Source organism: Benincasa hispida, chromosome 5 (genome assembly GCF_027475165.1).
Source record: "Benincasa hispida cultivar pf3 chromosome 5, pf3_genome.v1.1, whole genome shotgun sequence".
Classification (NCBI taxonomy): Eukaryota; Viridiplantae; Streptophyta; class Magnoliopsida; order Cucurbitales; family Cucurbitaceae; genus Benincasa; species Benincasa hispida.
In genome coordinates, this window is record NC_143482.1 from 64,013,623 (window position 1) to 64,028,771 (window position 15,149).

Below are 15,149 nucleotides of genomic sequence, written 5' to 3' on the forward strand. Positions count from 1 at the left end.
TGTTTAGTTAGGATTAGGAGTAGTGCATAATCCATTAACTTCTGTCTTCTTACTTTTATTCATCGCCTTAAATGTATTACTTCACAAACATCATTTACAAGTCCTTGTGTTCGACCTCAGATCATTCCGATAAACTTGCGTTTTCGTTATACTTGGCGAGAAAGCAAGAAAACTTGTGATGGAAACACATAGTCATCACATACACGTTTAACATATATTGCATATTCTCCAGTCCAACGCATGACCATTGACATATAGAGATTAACACATATCAAAAGACAAGTGTCATTTTCCTCTTCCTTTTTTTTCGAACAAGTTTTTGGCATCGTTGTTGGGGATCAAACCCGGGTCACCCGCGTGATAGGCGGGAATACTTACTGTGTTGGCGCAAAAACTTGTACGGAGAAGGTAAGAAGAGGCAAAGGGTCTTGTTTTTAGGCATTTGACGAAGAATCTTAGATCTAGGCCGAACCACATGGAATGTCAAGCCGAAAATATAAGGTAATATTGTTATCAGCATTATAAGTAAGTTTGTAGAAGGAACTTTTGCAAGATAAGGACTAGGGTTTGAGTTACATATTTTGGAAGTTAAACCTAGAAATTTTTTAACAAGCAGGCAGTTCGTGGTTTAGTGCCATTGAGGAAGATTTAAAGCCTCAGATCAAACCATAAAGAGTTATACGCTGAATTTTTGAGGTATTCTTGTTAACAAAATTTTGAGCATGTTTGAAAAAAGAATTTTCTTAAAATGAGTTTTAGTTTTGAGTTATTGACATTAGAAGTTGAATTTGGAATTTGTTGGACGAATAGACAATTACTAGCTAAATGTGGGCTTGGTTTAAAAAGAGTAGTCTAAAAAAGGGAGACCAAGGTATTAGTTAATTTTTTATTCTTGTGTAAGAGCAACGTTCATTGGGGAAGCCTACTGAGACTAAGAAAACAAGCCTAATGACCCGTGAGTAACTAAATGTCTTCAAAATTTATATATAAACGATCATGCGTTCCAAATGAATTTCACGCTAAGGTTTATGGGTTTTCCAAGCAACTATAGTTTATACCTATGATTTTAAAGATTTTATAGCATTTCTTAAGCATGATGTTTTAAGCTATTTAAATAAGTTTTACTGTTCTCACGTATGTCAAGGCTGAATGCTAAAGAATTTTAAAAGCTAAATGTTTATATTTCATGTAGAATGCGTGTCAAAATGTGATAATGCTCTTATGGTTAAATGTTATGCCTAAAGCTTCATTTACACATATTTTCTAGGAACGGTACGATTCTAGTAAGTCAGATGCTGAAGGTATAGAAGGTATCCGAAGAAGTACCTAAGGTGTTAACGGTACTTAGTATACTCCACGTGTACGTAGGTAGTTCAGTATGAGAGGCCAAAGTATAGGTCTCCTGGCCACGATCATTATAATGGGACCAAAGAATAAGTCTCATGGCCATGAACGAATGTTGGGAGCTTGAGCTACGAACGCTCGTTCTCAACTAAGGTTTGATAATATGTACGATTATTATGTTATGTTTAATGTATGTTACTATGTAAGTTGCTTGAGACTAACTTCAACATGTTTACATGTTTAATATGTGTATGAAAGGCATGAGACGAACTGTTTTTTTGTGAGTCACTCACTAGGCAACCAGCTCACCATTATCAAATGTTTTTCTTTTTTCCAGGTAGCGGTCAGATTCCCCTAGGTTGAACCTGCTACTGCTTTCCATTCAAGACTTAGCTAGGAAGGAGAAAGCTTAGGTTGAAGCTTGTAATTAATGTACACATGTTTGTGAGAGAAGTCTGGGACTAGTGAATTTGTTTTGGGACTCATGTATCTATTCTTGTGTTATTTTGTTGTCACTTTTGAGTTTGTAAGTAAGTTGCTTTTGTTGGTTTAAGTTACAGGTTAGTGTTCTGGTAAGTTGTAATTGCATAACAAGGCTTTAAGCAGGTTTATAGTTAAGTTAGGTAGTAACTACTGGCGTGTAGGTCGGTAGCTACTGCCGTCACATCCCTTTACAGGTTAAAAGGGTAATCTGAGAGGGGGTGTGATAGACATATACTCGATACACCTGATACACTTGATACAATACTAATGTACACTTGAAATCTTTTTGTATTAATAAATATATTAGAATATTAAGATCGTTAGACGAAAAAGTGAAACGATTATAAAAAAATTATAACACATTTATCTTTTCTTTTTCTATTGTTTGAATTTTACTTGCAAACATACCATAATGAGCATAATAGTAATTTAAAAGATGAATTGGACTTCAAATTACTTCGGCCTCTTGGTAGAGAATTTAAATACAGAATTTTGAAAATAAGGGATTAATAAAAAAAAAGTTGTGGTTCATGTTTTCATACAGGGACACTTTCAAAAAAGGCAAAACAAAATACATTAATAATAACCATAGTCCACATGTTTGTTATTTACAAAAATGGCAAAAATGTAGCCCATCCCACATGTAAACCCTAAAATGTCACAAATGCCCTCATTATTGATGACTTGATACACCCGACACACATGATATATTTGATACGTTATTGACATACACTCGATACACCTGATACACTTGATGAATAAACTACTTATAAATTTGTCAATCATTCACATGTTATACTAATGATAAACTTAATACAATTGATCAATATACTTGATAATGATACATTTGACTGATCTATTGTTATATATTAATATGAATGAGATTCATATTAAAATTATAAGTTAAGAGAGAAATATGCATTTAAATATGATCGAAATATATATTTATTTTGAATTATTTAACTAAATAATTTGTTAGTTAATAACCCCTTAATGAAGGGGGAGTGGAGAGATTGGTAGTTATTATCTCCCTCTCGTTAAAGTTCGAAGAAAGTTGTTTGAACGGTTATAGAATTAACATCACTCTCTCTCTCCCAAAATCTATAGAAGAAAATTCAAATTTTTTTTTTCTCGCTCTCAATTCTCTCTTGTTTTTCAAAAGAGACTCCCACAAGTTTAGTCCATTGCCAGAGACATAGCAAGAAGCCATTTTGGAAGCTAAGAAAATCTTGTATTGAAATCCTCCAATATTATTTGCTAATCAATTAATATGGATTAAAAGTCAACCTTCAATAAATTTTGATACTATATTATAATTATAATTTGTTTTTAGAATAACAATATTTAATAAAAAGAATCCTTGTCATTTTTAGATAAGAAAAAAATTAGGACTAGTTACATAAATAGAATTCAAGCTCAAAATAATAGAATATGTAGTACAAGGATAAAATAATTGCATATATAGATCAAAAAATGGTTAAAGACTAAAAAAACCCATTCCTAGCCACCATTTTGTTCGCTTCTTCTCGGTTTTCTTAAATTAAAAGCTATCATTGATAGCAGCTATCAATGATAACCACTGATAGCAGCTATCAGCTTCTATCACTGATAGCTTTTATCAATTGTTATCGATGATAGTTGGTATCAGCGATAGCTTTCAATTTGAGAAAAATTAATACAATCTTGAAATATTGCTTTTAATTTGCTATCAATTATCAGTAGCTATCATTGATTCACTTTCATCAATTGGAATCAATGTTAAAATATTACTACTTAAGGCTATCAATATCTATCAATGATAGATTTATAAATAGTGATCAACTTTGAAAGAAGACCAACAACTTTGATTACCATAGTAGTTATCACTAATAACCTTTTATCATGGCTATAACTGATAGCAGCTATCAGTCATTATCACTTATATACTTTCGTCAATTAGAATCAACCTTGAAATATTAACACTTAAGGCTATCAATGACAGACTTCTATAACTGGTTATCACCTTTGAAAGAAACTCGATATATCGATATCACCTAAGTTTTATCACCAATATCACTAACATCGCTCATATTGTGGTTATCAGTGATAGCTTCTTTCACTGATAACATCACTAATAAGATGCTGTCAATGATCTCACTGATATCATGCTATCAGTGATAGTTCTCTATCACCAATAACGTACTATCAATGGTAGCTTTTATTTCGGATAATGTGCTATCGGGTAGCTTCTATCATCGATAACATGCTATTAATATTAGCTTCTATCACTGGTAACATGCTATCAGTAGTAGCTTCTATTAATCATAGCTACTGAACACCTTTTTGCCCTTTTCTTGTCCTTCCCAAACATTTATAAGTCCCTTTTCTTTTCGATTATAGCTTCTATCACTGATAAACATGTTATTAGTGATAACTTCTAGGCATTCCACTTACATTTTAGTTCGAGATTCAACTTTATTAATTAAATCCACTAAGTTGACTATCAATGATAAATTTCTATAAATGGCTATTAACTATGAAAATATAATCACAGATTAAGCTATTGATGATAGAAAATATTAGTGGCTATCACTTATAGACTTTCATTTCTTATTTATATTTATTCTTTGTTATAATAATCAAACTTGATCATTGGCTTGTTGGTGTTAAGTCACTTATGAATTGAGTACTTTAAAGTCCTGGGTACGGAACTCAGCCTCATAATTCTTGTGAAAAAAAGGGGAAGAAAAAAATTCAAATAAAGAAAAGAAAAATTTTACAAATAAGAGAAAAAGAAGAAGCAAAAACTGAAAAAATGAAAAAAAAACTAAAAAAAGAAAAAGAAATGGAAGAAACAAAAAATCAGAGAAAGAAAAGAAAAGAAAATAAAAAAAATAAGAGAAAAAGCAAAAATCGGAGAAAAGGAAGAAAAAAAAAGAATAAACAAGAATCAAAAAAAGAAAATGAAAAAAATGAAAAAAAAAATTGAGGGAAGAAGCAAAAATCGAAGAAGAGAAAGAAAATAAAAAGAATAAAAAATTGACTAGTCAACTCAGTCATATTTTAAAGATATATATTTTTAGATTTTTTCTCTTGTTCTACTATGTATTACAAATATCCAAAAAATTATTAATAAACTATCTGCTGCGCTAACCTTCAATTTTGAAAAAAAAAAAAAATTATTTAGCAAGTTATTTTTATTTTAAAATTTTATTTTACTGACCAATAGATAAGGTTAGATTTAAATGTGGAATGCAGAAAAAAGAATTGTAGTAGGCGAGGTTCCGAAATCCCATATCTCATCTCCAGCTACACAAATCTCATGTAATAGAACAAATTATAAACAAAAAATAATAATAAAGAAACAGAGATTTTTAAAAAATGCTAATAATATTTTTAAAAAAACGGCAACGCGAGTTGCATTAATAGTAATTTAATGGGCACCAATTCTCAATCATCTACAGCTGGAGCAAAATTGTTTTATTTTTTAAATATATTTTATTTTCTAATAATTGCTCTGTACACTATATAACTAATATAATAACTTCTTTCCCCTTCATTCTTTTCCTTCTTTTCTCTACCTTTCCATTTTGCTTCTCTCTTCTTATTTCTCAATTTAGTTGTTTTTTTCCCTTTTAAGAACAAAGTTTTCTTCTTCCCTAATCTAAGTTTCTTTCCACCATCACAATAGTGCGACATTCCACTATTTAATATGTGACTCTCATCATAATTTGGTTTAGTTTCGAGATTCACATATTTGTCTTCAATGTTCATAATCTTTAGATGATTGATCGATCGACCCATCTGTGCGAGTTCCAATCTTTTTCAACTTTAACTAAAATTTGAATATCCTTTTAGTAGGATTTAGTAAGTAAGAATACTTTAAATTTCTTTTATATTTGTGTTAAGTAATGCAAATTAATTAGGCTCTAACTTTTGTATTCCTTCTTATACAGTAAATTTAATACAGCTTTAGATTGATCGAAAAAGATTCAAAGATGACACTTGGATACTTTGAGTTGCTTTAGGGTGAGTTTGGTTATATATTCTTCATCACAAATTTGTAATATTAGTTTTTTCAATTTTGAAACACATCTATATTGTTATGATAAATTTAGCTGTTAAATCTTTGATTTGGTAGTCGGTGTAGTTCTTAGAATATTATTGTTTGTTTATTTTGTAGAGATATGGTGGGATGCTCCAATCATTTATCAAGTTTAATCGGTACTTACGTTTGGTAAGTTAGATTTTTTTTTTTTTGTCCTGTTAACATTATTAGTGATATTAGTAATTATTTATGATTGATCATGCATGATTATTATATTATAGATCACCTTGAATTAATAGTTTTTACTCTGTTTAGTTTATTATTAAAGAAAATGTTAACATTTCCGGATCAACCGGTTTGAACCGATGATACAATTGTTTGATAACGATATTCAAAGTTTTGAATTTTTAATTTTTTTTTCCAAAAAAAAGAAAAGTTTAAAAATGTATTTTCGGTTTTGAGATCTCTTTCTAACAAATCTTGTTTCTCCTAAACTGTTTTCCCCCCTCTCTCTCTCCCCTGTTTTACTCTCTAAAATGGGTCTATTTTTGCACTATAAAATATATTTTTTTCTATCACTATAGAGAATTGTACAAATCGCCCCTGATTTATGAAATTTAATTATTTATTATTATATCCTTAAACTTTTAATTTGATCAATCACCTCATCTTCAACAACTCATAAAAAGGAGATCCCTTCAATACAACATGACCTACTTTTCTCGAGTTCTCACTTACACACTCACATAAAGCCTATGCTTTAGTTTCAATTTAGACTCCACCTAAGTTTGAGCATTTCTCACTTTCACACGCATGCTTATCTCAAGTGTTGAATGAGATCCCTTCAATACAACATCACCTACTTGTCTCGAGTTCTCACTTACTCTTTAAGTAATTTACTACACTCGTAAATAGCCAACCTATTCTAATATATCTATTGTTGGTAACACACTCAACAATAAAGTTTATAAAGTTCACTAGCAGTACATAAGGTTTGAGGTTTAGACAATCTAAAAAAAACCCTTCAATACACATTCTCTTCTATTGCAAAAGGGTAACCCTAAATAGAAGCCAATAAGCACGATATATAGCTCATCGGAACGACCTTGAGAATTCTACGAAGAAAGAAAATATTCTCAACAAATTCTTATGAAAACCTAACCGATAAGGAAAAATCTTCAGGCAGAATCTTCAAGAGATGATACACGTTGCTCGACATAGAGCAATACATATCACAAGCCATGTTGCCCAAAATTTTTCTTGCTAAAATAATAATAAAAGAACAATGTTTTTAATTAAAAAAATGTGACCCCCTTCAAACCTTTATTATAAAACTCACAACGAGCCAAACTTGAGAACTTTTAAATAACTCTCAAGTTTAGTAACTTAATCAATGCATCAATTATATATTCTTAGATGAAGATCTCTTCCTCAATCTAGCCTTCTCCTCTCCAATCACATATCTAATAAAGCAAAAACAAACATTTAAGTTCTTTTTCCTTACATGATAATCCTGATTTTTGGATAATAATACAACACATTGGCTATTACAATGAACCACATGATCTTTTGACAAAAATACCATAGTTCTTCACTCAGTTCACTTAGCATTATTGTCTCTTTGAATGAGTCTTTCCGAACAATATATTTAGCTTCAATATTGAAAGAGCAACCACAGATTGAAATGTACATTTGAAGCTAATTGTATTACGAAATAAAGAAATGACTAGTCCTATTAATGATCCCTATTCATCTTTATCTGTTGCATACTCAACATCCACAAAATCAATAAGTTATTCTTGTTCAGCTTTCATCTTTGAGTACAAAAGAACATTTGTCATAATTCTTTTAATAAACCTAGATAGCCACTTCACAACTTAGCAATGAAATTTTCCACTATTGGACAACAATCAATCCATGTGTCAAATCAAGACTTGTATAAACCTAGTTGGCTTATCATTCCAATTGTAATTGATGACTGAAAATGTGTATATATGGATTTGGTTTAAAAATCTGCTACGAAAACGATAGTCAAGTGCAAGTACACACTATCAAGAAAAGTAATTATAATATAGAAAGTATTCAACCTATGGTATCCCAAGAGTCCATTTGCGAAATCCAGATATAAAAGAAGAAGTTTTCAAATTGAAATTGAAGATAACCAATAATAATGGTTAGATGGTGGTTTTACAATTAAAACGAAAATAATAATGAAAAACAGAGGGCTCAGTCGAATTTCAGCCCTAATTAGGATAATAAACTTAAGCAATGCAACCATATTGCCCTTTATGTTATGAATAAGGTTAAACTTTTAATCAACCTTGATTTCAAGCACTCGAGAAACCTAAGTAATTGGCACTATATTTCTATGGCCCCAATTATAACTTAGATTATTTAACTTTCATACCTTTAGTTCTATGGTGAGAGGCACGTCTAAGACCACAGGACGTTCTACGTGTATACCCTTGGTTCTGTATTCTCTCATGAAATCTTTATGTTGCATTAACATTTCCAACTTTAAAACTCAACTAGCATGCTACTTTAAGTGATTAGCTTAAATGAAGCTAAGATGTTACATAAAATAAACAAAGGAAATAACGTAAAAGAAGTGGGTGCAAGACAATTCAATAACATAAACGGTCTTATCCTTTTTCGATCATCCACCAAACTGAATCCTTTATAGAATTTACTCATAATGAATGAGGAATAATAACACTTCATTGAATGAAATGCCATGAGGTAAAATGTAGCAAAATAATGAAATAACAAAAGAATGAAAAGAAAAACAACAATGAAAAGCTAAGAGAAATATGGAAAACAATGGATTGTGTGCTTGAACAAAGGCTACATGTCTAGGATTTCTTCTAGGATCGATTCAACATTTATCAAGATGAATCTCACTCTACATCATGTCCTATCGGAGTATTTTAGGCAAATGAGGCCCTACTCTTCAAAGGAACTCTCGTTATTGAAGAGGATAAAGGTTTTCCACAGTTAACGTATGAGTTTTTGTCAACTCAAATTCTCCTTTCATTTGATAATTCTGACACTTTATATAGACTCAATATGGTTGGGTGGTTGCCTAGTGGTCGAAATCTAGGCTCCATAAAACCCTAGTTGAATTCAAGGTCAAATAAGGGCTTAGGAGCGAAAAAATAGCAAAATACGAACTACTACGAAAATTTTGTTTTACTAGGTTGAGGGTGCAATGCGATTACATTGAAATATGATGCGGTCACATCAGGACAATTTTGTAGTTTTCCTCAAAGTTACAACACTGCTCAAATCATCTCAAAATAGCCTAATTCACTTCAAAAACATCTTAAAATCACCCAAAATGACTCATAAACATGTAATAACGTGTTTTTGACTAACTTATGATTTCTTGAAGATTTAATATCACACTTTATATCCAATTTTTACATGAATTAACCATTATTTAAAGGTAAATATGTTCAAAATATGGTCTTTATCATTAACCAACAAGTTCTCTTATTGCCTTATAGTAGCATTGGAAGCAAGCTTATAGCCAGTAGTAGCACTGTCTACCACTAAAGATGAATTTATTTTCTTTTATGTAGTAGATAGTAAAGGAAAGATCTTTGGTTAAAGGGCCTTTGAAAGATTTTAGGGTTTTTCAACAAACAATCAAGGTTTATTACGATGATCATAGCAAAATTGTAACACCGTAAGCCTAGGATTTGAAATTTGAATGACCTTAACATTCTTTTATATTATTTTCGACCTGACTGAAGGATCTCTTATGCAAGAGTACCTCTAAGCGGAAGTAGATCTTTTCAAAAGCATTGTGATAGAATTACCACATTTACATTCAAACAAACAGATATACATTATACTGTAAAATTACGGGCATGCTTTAGAAATTCAACAACACGAGAACAAGAAAACTTACTAGTTGAAGACTTTCTTCAGCAGAAATCTCACTTTCTCCACAAACGGATGCTCTCGCTCTCATTGGAACGACAAGATATCGTTCAGTAAAACTCCGATCGTCTACCACGAATGGCCACCACATGAATAAACCAAGAATGAGGACAACACCACCACTTGAAACCCTTAGTATTCTCGATGAGAATCCAAAGAGTGGACTCTGTTCGAATTTGGTAGAGGGTAGAAGGAAAAGAGATCGTATACAACGATCAAGCAAGTGGGACAAAGTGCTTGATCGTTTAGGCGAAGTACACGATTGTATAGGAAAGGGGAAACGATCATCTATATGATCATTTAGTAAAAGCTCAGCGCTAGACGATCGTTTAGAAAAAGGTAGGCGATCATTTAAAAAGAAGCGTGTAGGTGTAAGCGATCGTCTAGTAAACTCAAGCTATCGTATAGTCCCTGATTTACTAAGCAATAAGCAACTAACATCTTTGTGAGTAAATAACCCTGTTCTTTGCAAAATGAAAACAATTTTCATTTTATTCTTCAATTACGAAAATCGATTGTAACTTCTCACTGACGCAGATTTACGGAGAAAACGGCAACCAATTATCCTATAATTGTCCAATTAAAGAAATAATAAATATAATCATATTATTTTCATTAACCTATAGTTTAATATCATATATTAGTCATAGTGTTTTCTCTTCCACTAGATATGAATCGTATTTATATCCAATTTTCTCTAATTAATGTATCTCATACATAAAGTCAATCATATCATATATAATTGACCAGTTCAATCATATCATATATAATCAAACTCCCTCTTGTCAATTTGAATATTTTAAACTGACCCAAAAACTGATTCTCAACTTGAATCTATTGAGCTACCAAGGGGACCTTATGGACCTATGACTCGAAGCTCTAACGGTAGGTGAATAGCTGACTAAACTCTTTAGCCACGAGATCCACCATCTGTTAACTGTCAGACATTTCACTAAAGACCGACAACTGAACTCTTCTTACCACAAATATATTTCTGTGTCTATCGGATATAACCAATCAATAGTATGATAACCCTTCACAGATGCTCGTAAGTACAGTTGGACCAATTTACTGTTTTTCCCCTATAGTTACATCTAACTTCTTAAGTACCACTAATCCCTCTAATGAACAATACAACATAGTCTTACTATGTGTGGACACCTCTCGAGCCATGAGAAGGTGTGTGACGCCACATCGTTCAAGCTCCAATATCAACCTTTAAAGGAGCAATCTATCTACTTACCCTTACTTCGGGGAAGAAGTGAATTCCATCTTGTGTAGTTGAGTTCCCAACTCCTAAATCAGACGAATCTCCAAAGTGGTAGGTTTGAGTCGGTGACCTGGCCACTCGTACCCATGAAAATCAAAGAACCACCCTCAATGACAGAAGTTCCCATCTCACTCAGGATTGAGGTCATTACTTATGGTCATCCTAGTGAAGTGAAGTCTCTGTCATGAACGTAACGAGACGTTAACACTTTGTGGTCAGGTCTTACACAAACTCTTTGTATAGGACGCCCCTACTCGCACCTCCCCACATGAATGATCAAGATCAGACCATTTGTAGCAAGTCACAACACTTGTAACTATTCTATAAAGCGAGCTGCATCTGTAGCGTTACCAGGATAAGGTTTCCCTCCTATATCCATATAATACAGACCATTTTGGTTATCACTTAAGACATGATTCACTTGTATGTCACCACATACATGCTTAAGTTACATAATGACAACCAGAGATTTTAGTTTATTGTTTTGTGGTAAAACAAATAAAACATCCAATGTGCAAAGTTAGATAGTGAAGAAAATATCATGTATTATATATCACAAGCATTCGTACAAATTGTGATTACAAACTACATGACATGAAACTTTAGCGCATCATCCCCAACAATGACAATGCCACCCTTATTTCTCTTAAAGAACTTTAAGAGTAAAGAAATATTCCCCACAAACCAACCCGAGACTTTTTATGTATGTTTTTTTTTCACTCACATGCTTCCTTGGAAGATTCTCAAGAGGTCACCCGATATAGAATTGCTCCAAGCTAAGTGCTTAATTTTGAAGTTTCTATATGATTGAACCAATGAAAAGGAAAGTGCATCTTGTTGGTATAAGTAGTAACTTTCAACCTTTTTAATAATTTATTAACATAGTTTCATATCCTCATGATCCCTCTCTTTCAAATGTGATCTTAGATCATTCATGGACCCCTCCTAAACTTGGATGTTACAACAATCTATCTATTCAAACAATATGATTAAGCATATATGTGTCAAATTTCATTTTCTATGAGAAGAAATTCAGAAAGGAAAAATTGAGGTGATCAAAATACATATCTCTTGCACGCATGTTTCTTCACTTTACTAAGCTGGTTGGTTTTGAGCTACCTGAAAATGGATAGAATTGTAGGTTAAAAGAGGTGGTTTTCTTGTCAAAGGTGTATGTTGAAATATAAACTCGATTTTGGGCTTAGTCCAAAACAAAAGCCCAATTTCTAGAAGAATTACTTATTAGAATATTCTAAAAAATTATTTGTAGGAGATACTTGGAGTAGATTGAAGAATATATAAAAAAATATGAGACAAAAGTGTAATTGTAAAGAACATTCTCGAGAGAAATTTGTAACCACTAGATCATAATATGTTGACAAAATCCTAGACATAGATTTAGGTGTGCTAATTAGTATAAGTAGAAGGGATGTCCTACCATTTATATCAAACCAAAAAATTTATAAGTGCTCAATAATACAAGTAGTCTGTTTCTCAATTCTTTCTTCCAAATTACCTTCAACCTTCAAAATTTCTTTCCAACAAAGTGGTATCAAAGCTTAAATATCTTTTTCAAGAAGATGGCAAGCAATAACATGGTCCCATTCCAAGTCTTAATGCTCAACAAGAGCAACTTTGATAATTGGTATATCAAGATGAAGTCTCTCTTTGGCTCAAAAGGTCTGTGTGAGATTATAAAGAAAGGATATATCGAGTCTGAGAATGGTAGTGGTCTTTCTCAAGTATAAAGGGATAGTTTGAGAGACTCAAGAAAAAGATACAAGAAGACTCTCTATCTAATATATCAAGGATTAGATGACAATGCTTTTGAGAAGATTTTAGAAGCAAAGGAAGCAAAAGAAGCATGGGAGAAGCTTCAATATTTCTATAAGAGACAATGCAAATAACTTGATTGCTAAGGTACCGATGACAACAAATAAAATGTTTATACTCAACATTCAAAATGACATTGCAAAATGCCTCAAGATGTGCCACAAAGATGCATCTTGGCTTTGGCATTTTCGATATGTGCATCTTAATTTTGGGGGTTTAGAGTCACTCTCCAAGAAAAGCATGGTAAGATGACTACCTTCCATAAGACACCCCGATCAAGTGTGCAAAGGATGTCTACTTGGAAAGAAGTTCAAGAAAAGCTTCCCATATGAGTCAAACTCAAGAGCTCATAGACCATTGGAACTCATACATACGGATGTGTGTGGATCAATAAAATCTAGCTCACTTGGTAAGAGTAATTATTTTCTTTTCTTCATTGATGATTTTTCAAGAAAAATATGGGTATATTTCTTGAGCCATAAATTAGAAGTGTTTGAGAACTTCAAGAAGTTCAAATCCCTTATTGAGAAAGAAAATGGTTTGGAGATCACTGCCATGAGATCTGATCATGGAGGAGAATTCATATCAAATGAATTCCAAAAGTTTGGAATTCATCGACCTTTAATAGTTTTCAGATCTCCTCAACAAAATGGAGTAGCAGAAAGGATGAATATAACAATTTTGTACATGACAAGAAGTATGCTTAAAAGCAAGAAAAAACCAAAGGAGTTTGGGCAGAAGTAGTAGTATGTGTAGCCTACCTACCTATCCGATCTCTAATAAGAGTGTATATGAAAGAACACCACAAAAAGCATGAAGTGGAAGGAAATGTGGGATTCCCCATCTCAGAGTCTTTTGAAGCATTTCTCATGTGCATATACCAGATGAAAAGAAAAGCAAGTTGGATGATAAAAGCAGAAAAACATCTTCATTGGTTATAACTCAAATACCACAGGCTACAAGCTCTACAATCTAGATATGGAAAAGACAATCTTGAGTCAAGATGCGGTATTTGATGAAGAACCACTTTTTTTTAAGACTTTTGTTACATGTTTAATTTTTTCAACTTGTAAGAAAATATTTTCATTGCCCAACACGTGTTATTCCACTCGCAATAAGGTACCTTAAACTACTCACAACACTAGCATATGGAACATCATCCATATATCATTCAATTTCTTCTTCTGTCTGAGATGCGTAACTCAAGGATAATTTGAAATGTTTTCCTAATGGTGTGATTCTTAACTAAGCTTTATAGTACAAAGCTTTCTATCTCTTACTATCTCAATTCCAAAGGATTACTTAGCATAGATCCTAAATCTTTCATTTCAAAAATACCTTTCAACTTATGTATCTCATGAGTATTAACACCTACAATATTCATCAACATATAGCAAAAGGTAAATACAATACCCTTCATAGATATGTCTATAATAAATCCAATACTCTAATTCAATTATATTAAAACCACATGGCAAGATTGGAACATCAAATTTAAGGTAGCCCATATCTGCCTTAACACGCCATCAACAATTTTCTCTAGTTTTAGTGTCATGATAAGTCCACACCATCATCAAGAGCTTTGCCTACCTTTTGTTGCAAAAGTAACGTCTTGTTCTTCCTTCGTTCACTTCAGTCTTCCCTTTAGCTAATTGTGGGTTAAAACAATTGTTCAAAAATATATTAATAAGAGACCCGTACGCTATCAAAAACTTAGTGAACTATAATAGTCCATTCTACTCAACTTAACTTGGGGCTTCTTTCTCTACAAAAGTTCTAGGGCTTTTGTTTCCCCGTTGACGGGTATTTTTTTCGTTCACATATTTCTCAAACTAAAAGACCGAAGGCAGTTATATAGGTTCGCTTTTTTGTTTTCTGTAAAAGAAAAATAAGAAAAAAATATCAAATAAACAAAAAAAGTGTTACTAAACATGTCTTGAGTATTTTGTTTGTCTAATTCAAAATTAAGCTTATGAAATTTAGTTACACTTAATGTTTTTTGTTTGGTACATTATCCCAAAAATACTTGACAGATTTGGTCAAATTATATAAATAAGACTAGATTCCTTTTTCTCAATATATACACATATGTTTATAAATATATATAAATTTTAGAAATTTTAGATTTTTCAAAAATTTGAAAAACCGTTATCATGAGAAATGTTGAGAATCTCATATTGGAAAAATTAAAAAAATCTAACAATGTTTATAAGATATGTGAGCTACTCCTTTTCTTATCAATTAGTT

General features: G+C 32.0%; 1 pseudogene; it reads left to right on the plus strand.

Moving 5' to 3' along the window:
- Window positions 1–12,649: 12,649 nt before the first annotated feature.
- On the plus strand, window positions 12,650–12,976 carry LOC150036336 (uncharacterized; annotated as a pseudogene).
- Window positions 12,977–15,149: the final 2,173 nt, after the last annotated feature.